This window comes from Onychostoma macrolepis, chromosome 04, assembly GCF_012432095.1.
Source record: "Onychostoma macrolepis isolate SWU-2019 chromosome 04, ASM1243209v1, whole genome shotgun sequence".
Classification (NCBI taxonomy): domain Eukaryota; kingdom Metazoa; phylum Chordata; class Actinopteri; order Cypriniformes; family Cyprinidae; genus Onychostoma; species Onychostoma macrolepis.
Window position 1 is genome coordinate 28,091,867 of NC_081158.1, and position 12,933 is coordinate 28,104,799.

Below are 12,933 nucleotides of genomic sequence, written 5' to 3' on the forward strand. Positions count from 1 at the left end.
TAATGGCAAAGGAGTGAACCGAATGCTGAAAGACTAGAACTGATGGAGGTAAGACTGCTTTGATTATTTATAGGGGTTCTCTCTTGAGCTGATTGGATAGATGGTGTGATTGCTGATGATGAAGTGGCTGCGTTAATTATCTGCGCGTGCTCCTCCCGAAACTTGTTAATAAAACATCACAAAGAGACTAGCGTGCGCAATTACCATAACATGGATTTGAAACACCGTTCTGGAGAGCGGAGAACCCAACTCTCAGCATGAGCGGAATCTCAGACGCTCAGAAGGGAGCGGCATGCTCATAGGTGACCCTCTATGGCGAGGGGAGCAATGCTAGCTCGACCAACAGACATAGCTCTGGAGAGCGGAGAACCCAACTCTCAGCATGAGAGGGATCTCAGACACTCAGATGGGAGCGGCATGCTCATAGGTGACCCTCTATGATGAGGGGAGCAATGCTAACTCTACCAACAAGGAGAGCAACCCAACAGGGAGGCAAGAGAGGCCTAACAACCTGAGGCTGCTGATGACAGAGCTCTGGAGAGCGGAGAACTCAACTCTCAGCATGAGAGGGATCTCATACACTCAAATGGGAGCGGCATGCTCATAGGTGACCCTCAATGGTGAGGGGAGCGATGCTAGCTCGACCAATAACATAGCTCTGGAGAGCGGAGAACTCAACTCTCAGCATGAGCGGAATCTCAGGCGCTCAGAAGGGAGCGGCATGCTCATAGGTGACCCTCTATGGCGAGGGGAGCAATGCTAGCTCGACCAACAGACATAGCTCTGGAGAGCGGAGAACCCAACTCTCAGCATGAGAGGGATCTCAGACACTCAGATGGGAGCGGCATGCTCATAGGTGACCCTCTATGATGAGGGGAGCAATGCTAACTCTACCAACAAGGAGAGCAACCCAACAGGGAGGCAAGAGAGGCCTAACAACCTGAGGCTGCTGATGACAGAGCTCTGGAGGCGGAGAACTCAACTCTCAGCATGAGAGGGATCTCAGACACTCAGATGGGAGCGGCATGCTCATAGGTGACCCTCAATGGTGAGGGGAGCGATGCTAGCTCGACCAATAACATAGCTCTGGAGAGCGGAGAACTCAACTCTCAGCATGAGCGGAATCTCAGACGCTCAGATGGGAGCAGCATGCTCATAGGTGACCCTCAAAGGTGAGGGGAGCAATGCCAGCTCAACCAACAAGGAGAGCAAAGGGCCGAATGACAGAACTCTGGAAAGCGACCACTGGCCTAAAAACCGGTAAGCCCTCCAGAGAAGCTGCCACACAAAACTTCTGGGCTCTATACTTAAACCCTAGCAGGGAGACGCACACTCTAGGCAAGGGCTCAGAGGGATTGCTACTTAAAAACCCTCGGAAGGGGAGCAGTCCCTAAGCTAGCACATAGATATCCTCAGATAGCCATGCACCTTCTCAAACCAAAGAAACTGAAGTAAAAAGACCCGCAGGTCCTGGAACTGCAGTGTTGCCAGTGTGGAACACATAAATACCAGTAAATAGTAGAACTGGATCGTACTCACCCATCCATGGTTCCTGCGCATGAGATCAGTCCCGAGGCGAAATCAAGAGTCGGGTCCGGACCATCAGTAAGGTAGTTTCTATGAAGCATAGAACTTAACCAAAACATCATAAGTCCAGCATTTTTTAGAGACTGTAATGATTTTAAAGCGCAGGTTTCTATCTTGGTCCCCACCCAACCTCGGTCAGGTGGAATAAAACAGTGGTTGCAGGGGAATTAGAGAGGGGAAGATAAGGGCAGATGACGAGCCCCCCCGAGGAAAGGGAGTAGATGTTCAATTCTTACTCTGGTCCGGACGAGAGCGTTGAGAACACTTCGTCTGGATCACCTCCCTCAGGTCTTGCCTACCTCCGTTTGACCCGCGCTCCCTCTAGCACTACCCGCAGGCGGGGGAGGGGCACGAGTCGCGACACTAGCCTTCTGTGCCCATCTCTGGTCCCCAGATGGAGATGGGCCAGGACCCCTGCGTTGTTCGGGCTCAGACCTGGACCTTCTTGGAATGAAGGTTTTGAAGGCCGCAGAGTGCGGCCTGGGCATAACCCAGCAGAGCACTAGCTGCTGGATCAGATGATGTCAGAGAAATCGCATCATCGTCATCCCGCGACTCATTCTCGTTCGCGGCCGACGAGCGCGAGAAGGAAAGCCCCCTCTCTAACTCATGAGCCAGCTCCGCCTGCGAACTCCACGAGCTCATTCTCCCCCGTGTCTCAGCAGCAGTGGGTCTCGAGCCGCGGGAAGCAGACGGCTGTCCCTCCTTCCTCGAAAAGAGAGACAGACGAGAGCAGACCTTTCTCATAGAAAAAAGCTCACAGTGCACGCAGATTGCCCCCTCGATGACATCGCGTGCGTGCTCCTCGCCCAAACAAAAGACGCAAAGATCGTGTGTGTCATCAGGTGTCAAATAACGAGGACACGGATGCACACATCTCTTAAATGCCTTGCTAGTGCTCGCCATAGTAGAAAAATCGTTTCTTACCTGTAGAATACACGCTTCAAACAAAACAGTCACTGAAGACGAAGAAGAGAATGATGTATTTTCCCGGTGCCCCTTTATACTGTGGTCGTGCCGGTAGTGACGTCATAGGCTGTCGCCGGCCAACATGTGGTGTTTTTGTATATATGCTTCAGACACGGGTCACGCTGACGGCGTTCCCCCATAGCGACCCCTAGAGGACGCAGTTCGAAGTTCCCTCGAAAGGGAATTTCAGTGATAACAACTATTTTTCCTGCCCTGTACAAATGCATAAAGCTAAACTTGTTAAAATGGTTCTCTTAATTAATCGTTGATAAATCAAAGGTTTGTCACCAACAGTAGAACTTAAATTCTCCCATCATTCAGCCTATTATGTTTATTGTGAAAACATTCTTATGTTGCTTTGTTTATTTTCAAAATATTTTACCTCAATAAAAAATGTCTGTTTGAGCAGAAAAAAAATGAATATGAGAAATAACCTAACAATTTCTCTTCCAGTAAGCGTTCAACATTGCTCTCACCTCCTGTACTAGTGACGCTTAGCAGCTCGTTTCTACAATAAGTGTTTTACTGCCATCTGTTGGAAGACTAACGCATTGCAGTAAGAAATATGCAGCGTCTTTCCTGTCATAAGAATACATGCTGTTGTACTACCATCTTGTGGGTGAGTAACGCATTGCCACGTTTAACGCAAATGGCCATGGCTACTAATTTCTGTGTGCCTTAGTTGTTGCCACAGTGAATTAAACCTTTTTGATTAGTTTAAAACTGATTTGTGATCTGGTGTGTGATATCTGTTTTCTTTTTTTCTAGCAATAAACATTAAATGAAACGGACAATTAATGAAATCATGTATTAACAATTATAATCATCATTATTAAGGAAAAAAAAAAAAAAACGGTAAATTTGGTAACAGGGCTGTATTTTTTAAATTTATTCATTTTATTAAATTAAAATAATAAATAAATTATTAGTTAAATTATTATCATAAAATTATGAACTATAATATATATATATATATATATATATATATATATATATATTATAGTTCATAATAAATGACTGGAATATTATATATATATATATATATAAAATATTCCAGTCATTTAAAATATATATTTAAAATATATGTGACAAAATATATATTTGACAAAAATATCAATAAATATACAGTTAAATATATATTTGTATGTGTTATAATGTTTGAAGTGAGCAGTTATCAGTCTCTGTATCTCAGCAGGTGTTGATGCTGTAAATATCCAGGAGTGCTTCCTCTCTGAAATCTTTAATGTCTCCGGTATGTGTGACTATTTTTGCCTCTGTCAGGAGTGTGTGTGTGTGTGTGTGTCTCTATATGGAGGAGGAGGAGTCCTTTTCAGCGCTGACGTTCTTTTGATATATATGGTAAAAATTAGAAATGCCTCCTCTGATTTGTCACTGAAGTTGTTTGATGATTTCCTCTGTTCTGTCTAATAAGGTAATGATGAACTTGATTGGAAAGTTTTATGGCTCTTCTCTTTAGGGGGCTGTTTAGAGGAGAAACTTCTGAGCTGCTGAAATAGTGTGTCGTGCATGAAGGAGAAGATGAGGAGTCTGAAGATGATGTTTCTGCTAAAACTCATCACCGCTGGTAGGTTTATACTTTCAGTTGAGAAGGAAAACCATCTTAATTCAACTGCTTATCTGCAATAAGATTCTGCACCTGACTGCTGAATAATTGCCACGTTATTTGTATTTTATGCATTTTTTAAAGTTATTTCTAAAGTTGTATTTTCTTCTTTTCCTTCTGTCATTCTCTTCTGATTTCCAATTGTGCTTTCCTTCTTTCTCTCAGTCTGTCATACATCTGTTGCACAAAAAGACCGTGTGAATGTGAGGTTGGTTGATGGTAACAGTCGCTGTGCTGGTAGAGTGGAGGTTCTTCATAGAGGTCAGTGGGGAACAGTGTGTGATGATGACTGGGATTCGGCTGATGCTGCAGTGGTGTGTAGAGAGCTGGACTGTGGAGAACCTGTAGATGCTCTGAGTGATGCTCATTTTGGATCGGGATCAGGACCAATCTGGATGAGTTATGTTGTGTGCACTGGATCAGAGTCTACACTGAAGAACTGTGGGTCAGCAGGTTGGGGTAAAAACAGCTGTGATCATTCTAAAGATGCTGGAGTCAGATGCTCAGGTAAAGATTCTAGTTGGATTTTAAAATACAAATATGAAATGTTTAGTGTGGCTTTTTTTTTTTCTTTCCTATAAATCATTTTAAATTGTCTGTTCCTTCAGGCTTTTCTTTTTCAATGTTGTTTATAGGTTTAAAATTCTAGTTGGTGGTTGTTAAAGAAAAACAAATAGGCTAGTAGATGCTAGTAGACTTTATACATCAAGTGTACAAAATGGATTTTATTTTCCCCAGTAAATTATTTAAATTGTCTGTGTTTTTTCAGAAGTCAGGCTGGTTGGAGGTTCTCGCTGCTCCGGGAGGTTAGATATACTTCATAATCAGTCGTGGATGTCAGTGTGTGACGCTGTCTTTGACCAGCAGGATGCAGAGGTTGTGTGTAGAGAGCTGGACTGTGGGGCTCCTGTACAGGTGCTGGGAGCAGCTGCTTTTGGCAAAGGAGACGCTCAGATGTGGACACAAGAGATTCAGTGCAGAGGAAATGAGTCTCATATTCACCTCTGTCCAACATCACCATCACATGAAAACAACTGTTCACATGAAAACATTGTTGGACTGATGTGTGCAGGTTGGAACTAATTTATTCTTCAGATTTAAATCCCCAGATTGTAAATTTAATGTTAGCTAAATACCATTTTTTCCGTCTCATGATGTGATTCATTCACATTATGAGACTGTCATTCTTTTTGTTCTCTCTGTTCGATATACAGGCCGTGTGAATGTGAGGTTGGTTGGTGGTGACAGTCGCTGTGCTGGTAGAGTGGAGGTGCATCATAGAGGTCAGTGGGGAACAGTGTGTGGTGATGACTGGGATATGGCTGATGCTGCAGTGGTGTGTAGAGAGCTGGACTGTGGAGAACCTGTAGATGCTCTGGGTGATGCTCATTTTGGACAAGGATCAGGACCAATCTGGATGAGTTTTGTCTTATGTACTGGAAAAGAGTCTACACTGAAGAACTGTGACTCGACAGGATGGGATAAAAGCAACTGTGATCATAATGGGGATGCTGGAGTCATCTGCTCAGGTAAACTGTTCAACTCCTCAAAATAATATAACATCACCAGAAATTGTCCCCCACCTACTCCATAAAAACTTTGAAGGTATTTTTTTTAATTTATATTTCAGGATTCTTTGATGAACCTAAAACAACTTTTATTTTAACTGAAATCTGTTATAAGTATCATTACTGTAATTTTAGATAAATTTGCTGAAAAAAAAAATCACTTATCACTCAAGAGTATGCTAACTAACTAAATAAATAAGAATATACTTACAGTATGTGTGATACCTTTGTTTAACATTTATGTCTGCTGTTTTTTTTTTCAGTCTTTTTTTTCTTCTTCGATATATTCTGAATACAATACAAATATATAAAATGTGTTTCCATGTGAAATGTGATCTTAGGAATTTATAAAATATTGTTTTTATACACCAAGGTTTGTATTTTTAATTAATGTTTTATTTTTTATATCAATTAATTGTTTTTGCTTTCAGGAGTCAGGCTGGTTGGAGGTTCTCGCTGCTCTGGGAGGTTAGAGATACTTCATGATCAGACGTGGATGGCAGTGTGTGACGCTGCCTTTGACCAGCAGGATGCAGAGGTTGTGTGTAGAGAGCTGGACTGTGGGGCTCCTGTACAGGTGCTGGGAGCAGCTGCTTTTGACAAAGGAGACGCTCAGATGTGGACACAAGAGATTCAGTGCAGAGGAAATGAGTCTCAGATTCACCTCTGTCCAACATCACCATCACACAAACACAGATGTTCTCATGAATACAGTGTTGAACTGGTGTGTGCAGGTTGGAGCTAATTTCTTTTCTAGATTCAAATCCCCTGACTGAAAATTTAATGTTACCAAAATACCAAAATGTTTTCCCCTCTCATAATGTAATTCATTCATCTATTTTTTTCCCCTGATTTTGTATTTTTCTTACTGTATCTTCATTTCTCGTTCTCTCTGTTCAATATACAGACAGTGTGAATGTGAGGTTGGTTGGTGGTAACAGTCGCTGTGCTGGTAGAGTGGAGGTTCTTCATAGAGGTCAGTGGGGAACAGTGTGTGATGATAACTGGGATATGACTGAAGCTGCAGTGGTGTGTAAAGAGCTTGACTGTGGAGAACCTGTAGATGCTCTGAGTGGTGCTCATTTTGGACAAGGATCAGGACCAATCTGGATAAGTTATGTTGTGTGCACTGGATCAGAGTCTACACTGAAGAACTGTGGCTCAACAGGATGGAGTAAAAGCGACTGTGATCATAATGAAGATGCTGGAGTCCGATGCTCAGGTAAACTGCTCCGTACAGAACAGTACCTCACCTTAATCACTAAAATGGTCTCTACTAAAATAATTTAGTTTGATATACACACAAACACAAAATATTTGGCAAAAAATTGTCTCCGTTACTTGAATAAACCCGCTTAGTTTCTCTGTGGTTCTCAACCCTGGTCCTGGGGACCCACTGCTCTGCACATTTTGTGTGTCTCTCTTATCTGACACACTCACATCAGTTGATATCGTCTCTCAATGAGCTGATGATCTGAATTAGATGCATTAAATAAGGAACAAATACAAAATGTGCAGAGCAGTGGGTCCCCAGGACCGATGTTGAGATTCTCAACATCAGTCTCAACTTGAGAAGCACTGCTCTACACCTTCAAGAGACACATACAGGAAACTAACACATATACCACCGCACCAATGGTCAGACATTATTATCTTTGTTTATGGACTTAACATACCACTCAAAGAGCAATTACGTAAACAGACATTTCCTGCAAAATGAAACACTACAGCTCCTATTTTAAATAATTATTAGCCTCACCATTGTTAATCGAGGTAAGGCAAGAAGGTTGAACACTGTTGTACTTGCTCAATAATTGATTTTTGTATTTAAAAAAAAAATCATATTGTGACTTTCCCATTTTTTTATTTATTTTTTCACTGTTGATAGGTTCACGAGTCTAGTTGGTGTTTGTTAAAAAAACAAATAGGCTAGTAGAAGTATTACTTTCATACATCAAGTGTACAAAAGGGATTTTATTTTCCCCAGTAAACTATTTAAATTGTCTGTGTTTTTTCAGAAGTCAGGCTGGTTGGAGGTTCTCACTGCTCTGGGAGGTTAGAGATACTTCATGATCAGTCGTGGATGTCAGTGTGTGACGCTGTCTTTGACCAGCAGGATGCAGAGGTTGTGTGTAGAGAGCTGGACTGTGGGGCTCCTGTACAGGTGCTGGGAGCAGCTGCTTTTGGCAAAGGAGACACTCAGATGTGGACACAAGAGATTCAGTGCAGAGGAAATGAGTCTCAGATACACCTCTGTCCAACATCACCATCACATGAAAACAACTGTTCACAGGACAACAATGTTAGACTGGTGTGTGCAGGTAAGAGCTGGATTAAGAGAGAGAGTGAAGAGAGAGGCACTTATTTATGTTTACAACACAGTGGTCCATTATTTTAAATATGACAAATTTGTACGCTCTCTCTCTTTCTTTCTCTTTCTCTCTGTTACCCTTATCAGATGCAATGAAAGTGCGGGTTGTTGGTGGTCACAGTCCTTGTGCTGGTAGAGTGGAGATTCATCATAGAGGTCAGTGGGGAACAATGTGTGGTGATGACTGGGATTTGGCTGATGCTGCAATCGTGTGTAGAGAGCTGGACTGTGGAGAACCTGTAGATGCTTTGGGTGATGCTCATTTTGGACAAGGATCAGGACCAATCTGGATGAGTGCTTTATGTTCTGGAATGGAATCTACATTGAAGAACTGTGGTTCAGCAGGATGGGGCATACACACATGTACTCATAATGATGATGCTGGAGTCATCTGCTCAGGTGAATGACATAGTATACCATTTACTGGGATAAATGTCATAAATTACATAAAATGACACAAAACTGTAAATCTGATGTGATAATCATGTTGTATTTTTCATATACTTAACACATACACTCCGAATAACTGTGATTTGTCTCTTTTGTACCATTTATTAAATATAATATAAACAGATCATAAACATTCCAGACTTATTGATGGACCTCACCTGTGCTCAGGGAGATTAGAGGTGATTCATGCGAATGCCTGGAATTCAGTGTGTGACACTGCCTTTGACCAGCAGGATGCAGAGGTTGTGTGTAGAGAGCTGGACTGTGGGGCTCCTGTACAGGTGCTGGGAGCAGCTGCTTTTGACAAAGGAGACACTCAGATGTGGACACAAGAGATTCAGTGCAGAGGAAATGAATCTTCTATTTCTTTCTGTCCAACATCGTCTCTTAAACACAACTGTACCCTTGAGAATGCTATTGGGCTGTTATGTTCTGGTAATGGAGCTGTTGTTTTCCACTAATAACAAAGTTTGATCTTTAATTTTATTTTTTAAATAAACATTGTTCTTCATTAAGGTTACACCGATCTCAGACTGGTAAATGGTCCTGACATCTGTTCTGGTCGAGTTGAGCATCAGTACTTCAATAAATGGGGTACAGTGTGTGATGCATGCTGCGATATGAGAGCTGCCAGTGTCCTCTGTAGACAGCTGAATTGTGGGATTGCTGTGTCTGTTGTGGGATCAGACTGGTTTGGAGATGGAAGTGGTGAAATCTGGGCCGATGTGTTTGATTGTGACGGGAATGAAACAAAACTCTCAGAATGTTCCATCTCTTCATGGAGTCGAGCTGAATGTTCTCATAGACGAGATGTTGGAGTCATCTGCTCTAGTGAGTCCTTTCAATTATTTCTGCCTTTATTTATTATTAAATAAATATGATGTAAAGTATATTCTCAAACTTATTTTATATTTTAGTAAAATATCTGCTCTTCTCCTCAGATTCCTCTCTGGCTCTTCACGATGGTCTGGTGCGGTTGTCTGGAGAGAGACAGTGTGAGGGGGAGCTGGAAGTTTTCATCCATCAGGTCTGGAGGAGAGTTCTGCTGGACTCCTGGAGTCTCACTGAATCCTCTGTGGTCTGCAGACAGCTGGGCTGTGGCTCTGTGCTGAACTTCAACGGCTCCTCTTCATCCAGTCCTGAACACAGTCATGAGTGTGTGACGGGCTTCCAGTGCTCTGGGAGTGAAGCTCATCTGGGGAACTGCAGCTCTCCACAAACTCTCAACTGCAGCTCCACACAACAGCTGTCAATCACCTGCCTTGGTGAGAAGAACAACATCTGGGCAGATTCTTCAGTTGTTTGTGATCAATAATGTGTTTGTCTTTCTCTGAATATCAGGTCGCGGGTCCATCAGGCTGGTGGGTTCTGGGGGAGACTGTGCAGGGAGGCTGGAGGTTTTTCACAGCGGCTCATGGGGGACAGTGTGTGATGACTCCTGGGATATTAAAGATGCCCATGTGGTGTGCAGACAGCTGCAGTGTGGAGTGGCCCTCAGTAACCAGCAGGTACCAGCCTGGTTTGGTCCTGGTTCTGGACCCATATGGCTGGATGAGGTGGAGTGTGAGGGGAATGAGACGTCCCTGTGGAGCTGCTCTTCTCCAGGCTGGGGAAAGCATGACTGTCAGCACAAGGAGGATGTAGGAGTCGTGTACTCAGGTAAACAGTAAACCAATCATTCAAATACCGTATTGTCCCGAATATAAGACGACCCTGATTATAAGACGACCCCCCTTTTTCCAGATGTACCTGTTGGAAAAAGGCTTTTTGAAAACCAAATCTTGTTTTTTTTTCTTTTTCTCTCTCTCTGTAAAACACATTTATTCTTAAATTATTTTCATATTGCATATTTTTCTAATTCTAATTTTTGTTTTGAAAGTATGGTAAATACTGGTAAAATGTACCAACAATGACATTGGAAAATTTTGATATACCATTGAAATAACAGGTAGCCCATCTGAATTATATAACAATTAGGCTATCCAACTCATAGTAGCCTACCAAAATGTTATTATCAGTAGACGTGAAATCTTATTGTAGTCTTCAAATCTGGGTACTGTCTTATGTTTTAAAATCACTTACAGAGGAAGTTTGGTCCCATCAGGCTAACATGACAGTCAAGATCATGCTGCTGTAAGCTTTTCTTTTTCATTTGTTTTCATTCGCGATCTTTAAAACACACATTGAATTACATATTTCATGGCACACTCGTTTTATGCGTTTTTGGCGCCACCTATTGTTGTGGTGTATTACTGACAAGTCAAAGTCTAGAGCCTGAATATAAGACGAACGCGTTTTTTCAGATGTATTTCCAAGGAAAAAACATCGTCTTATATTCGGGTCAATACGGTAATAACATTTTAATAACCCATATGGCACTCATGATTAGCAATATCCATTGTGTTTGCATCATAAACATTAAGAACAGGGTTGAAAAATGTGCTTATGCATTTTTAAAAGAATTCCGAAAGTGACTCCATGAAGGGTTCATGCACATGTATTTTTCTAGTGTAGATGGAATACAGTGCTAAAACACTGACAAAGTTCTCCTTACTCCAAGGGGCGACACTGCTGCTGACTATTCATTGCGAAACACACATAAAAATTTTAATCCGATTCTCAAATGAATGACTCTGAGTCGGTTCCTTTTAGTTAATAAAAGACATGTATCTTACAATTGCAAATTGTAAAATTTAGATCTATTTATTATTGAAATAATAAAGTGAAATACAACCCCACACACACACACACACACAAATATTTTTTCCTTGAAAGCTCTAAAATAACTTTTTTTTTTAAAACTTAATCTGCTTTCCTTTTTATCTAGAGTTTAAGGAGATCAGGTTAACTGAGGGCTGTGAAGGGAATGTGGAGGTTTTCTACAATGGATCCTGGGGTAATGTGTGTTACAACAATATGGACAGAGACACGGCGAGTCTGATCTGTCAAGAGCTGAACTGTGGAAGAACTGGCAGTGAACCCAGATATTTAGTGGGACTGATGCCTCATAACTGGCTGGATTATTTTAAATGTCGACGACATGATTCTACTTTATGGCAGTGTCCATCTTCACCCTGGGGACAGAATGATTGTGATAATGAGGTGGCCAAGATCACTTGCTCAGGTACATTTTTAAACCATTTAAACTCTGAATATAAAAGTTACATGAAATTGCATGAAATACTGAATAAATTATTTAAAATTATTTTCATGAAACTGTGATCATGTTATAATCTCAGAGGAGGGAATTCAAGAGTCTCCTGCGGAGTCGTCTGACATGTTCACCATCTCCTTACCAGAGAAAGTGTTCAAGTAAGTTTATTTGACAACAAATTGGTTTAAATATTTATTACTTTTTCCACATATAAAACTGACTAGCTGACAGTTATGAGTACCATTATTCATACGGTTACAGCGCTTGACTCTTTAAACCACAAAGAATAAACTAGCTGCAGGCCTTTTTTTTCAGAATCAGAAAAATTGAAGGTGCTTTCTGCCAGTCATTTGTTTTGCATTTTTAGGTTGCTAACATTGATCACAGCATATTTACTATATGTGCAGTTACATACTGAATTATTTGTTTTCCACATTTGAAGACCTTTAACTTCCTTCTCTGTGTGTTTTGTTGTAAATAAAATGCATTACAATATTTATTTATAAAGCACATTTAAAAACAACCGAGGTTGACCAAAGTGCTGTACAGAATACAATAAAACTTAATAAATAAAAATAAAAAGAAGACTACCAAATTTAAAACAGAACAATACTAAAACAATAATCATACTGAGACTGACAGGCCATATTGTTGAGGGCTGTATTAACAAATAATACAATTGTAAAATCAGTTCTGTATTTGATAGGGTACCGGTGCAGTGTAGATAAAATAGGAGTTACTTGCTCATTCTTGCAGGTCCCAGAGAGAAGTCTAGTCTAGCAGCTGCCTTTTGCACTAGCTGTAGGCAGGAGGGAGAAGGCTGAAAAACTCCCAGATTTCTAGTGCACCGAGTTTCATATGGGGCCAGAAAGTCATGATCAACATCTACGTAGCACACAATATAATTATTTTGGATAAAATAAGTTAAATAAAAATAAAGAAAGAAAAAAGAATACATTTTCATTTAAATTTAGAAAATTACTTGATAGCCAAAGCTTAAGTTCTTCTAAACAGGTCAACAGTGGTTGAAAACTGTTTTTATGCTAGAAAATAGATCTGAGTATCATCAGCATATAGATGAAAGGATAATCTATATTTGTTAAAAATGGAAGGCAAAGTACAGGGTAAACAATACTGGCCCAAGGATTGATGCAAGAATAGAATGCACAGAGGGATTTAAAACAGTTAATAACAGAGAAAAGAACTTGAG

General features: G+C 41.1%; 1 pseudogene; it reads left to right on the top strand.

Annotated features, from left to right (window-relative positions):
- LOC131538533 (uncharacterized) overlaps positions 1-12,933 on the top strand; it is a 173,749-nt pseudogene that overhangs the window by 19,192 nt on the left and 141,624 nt on the right.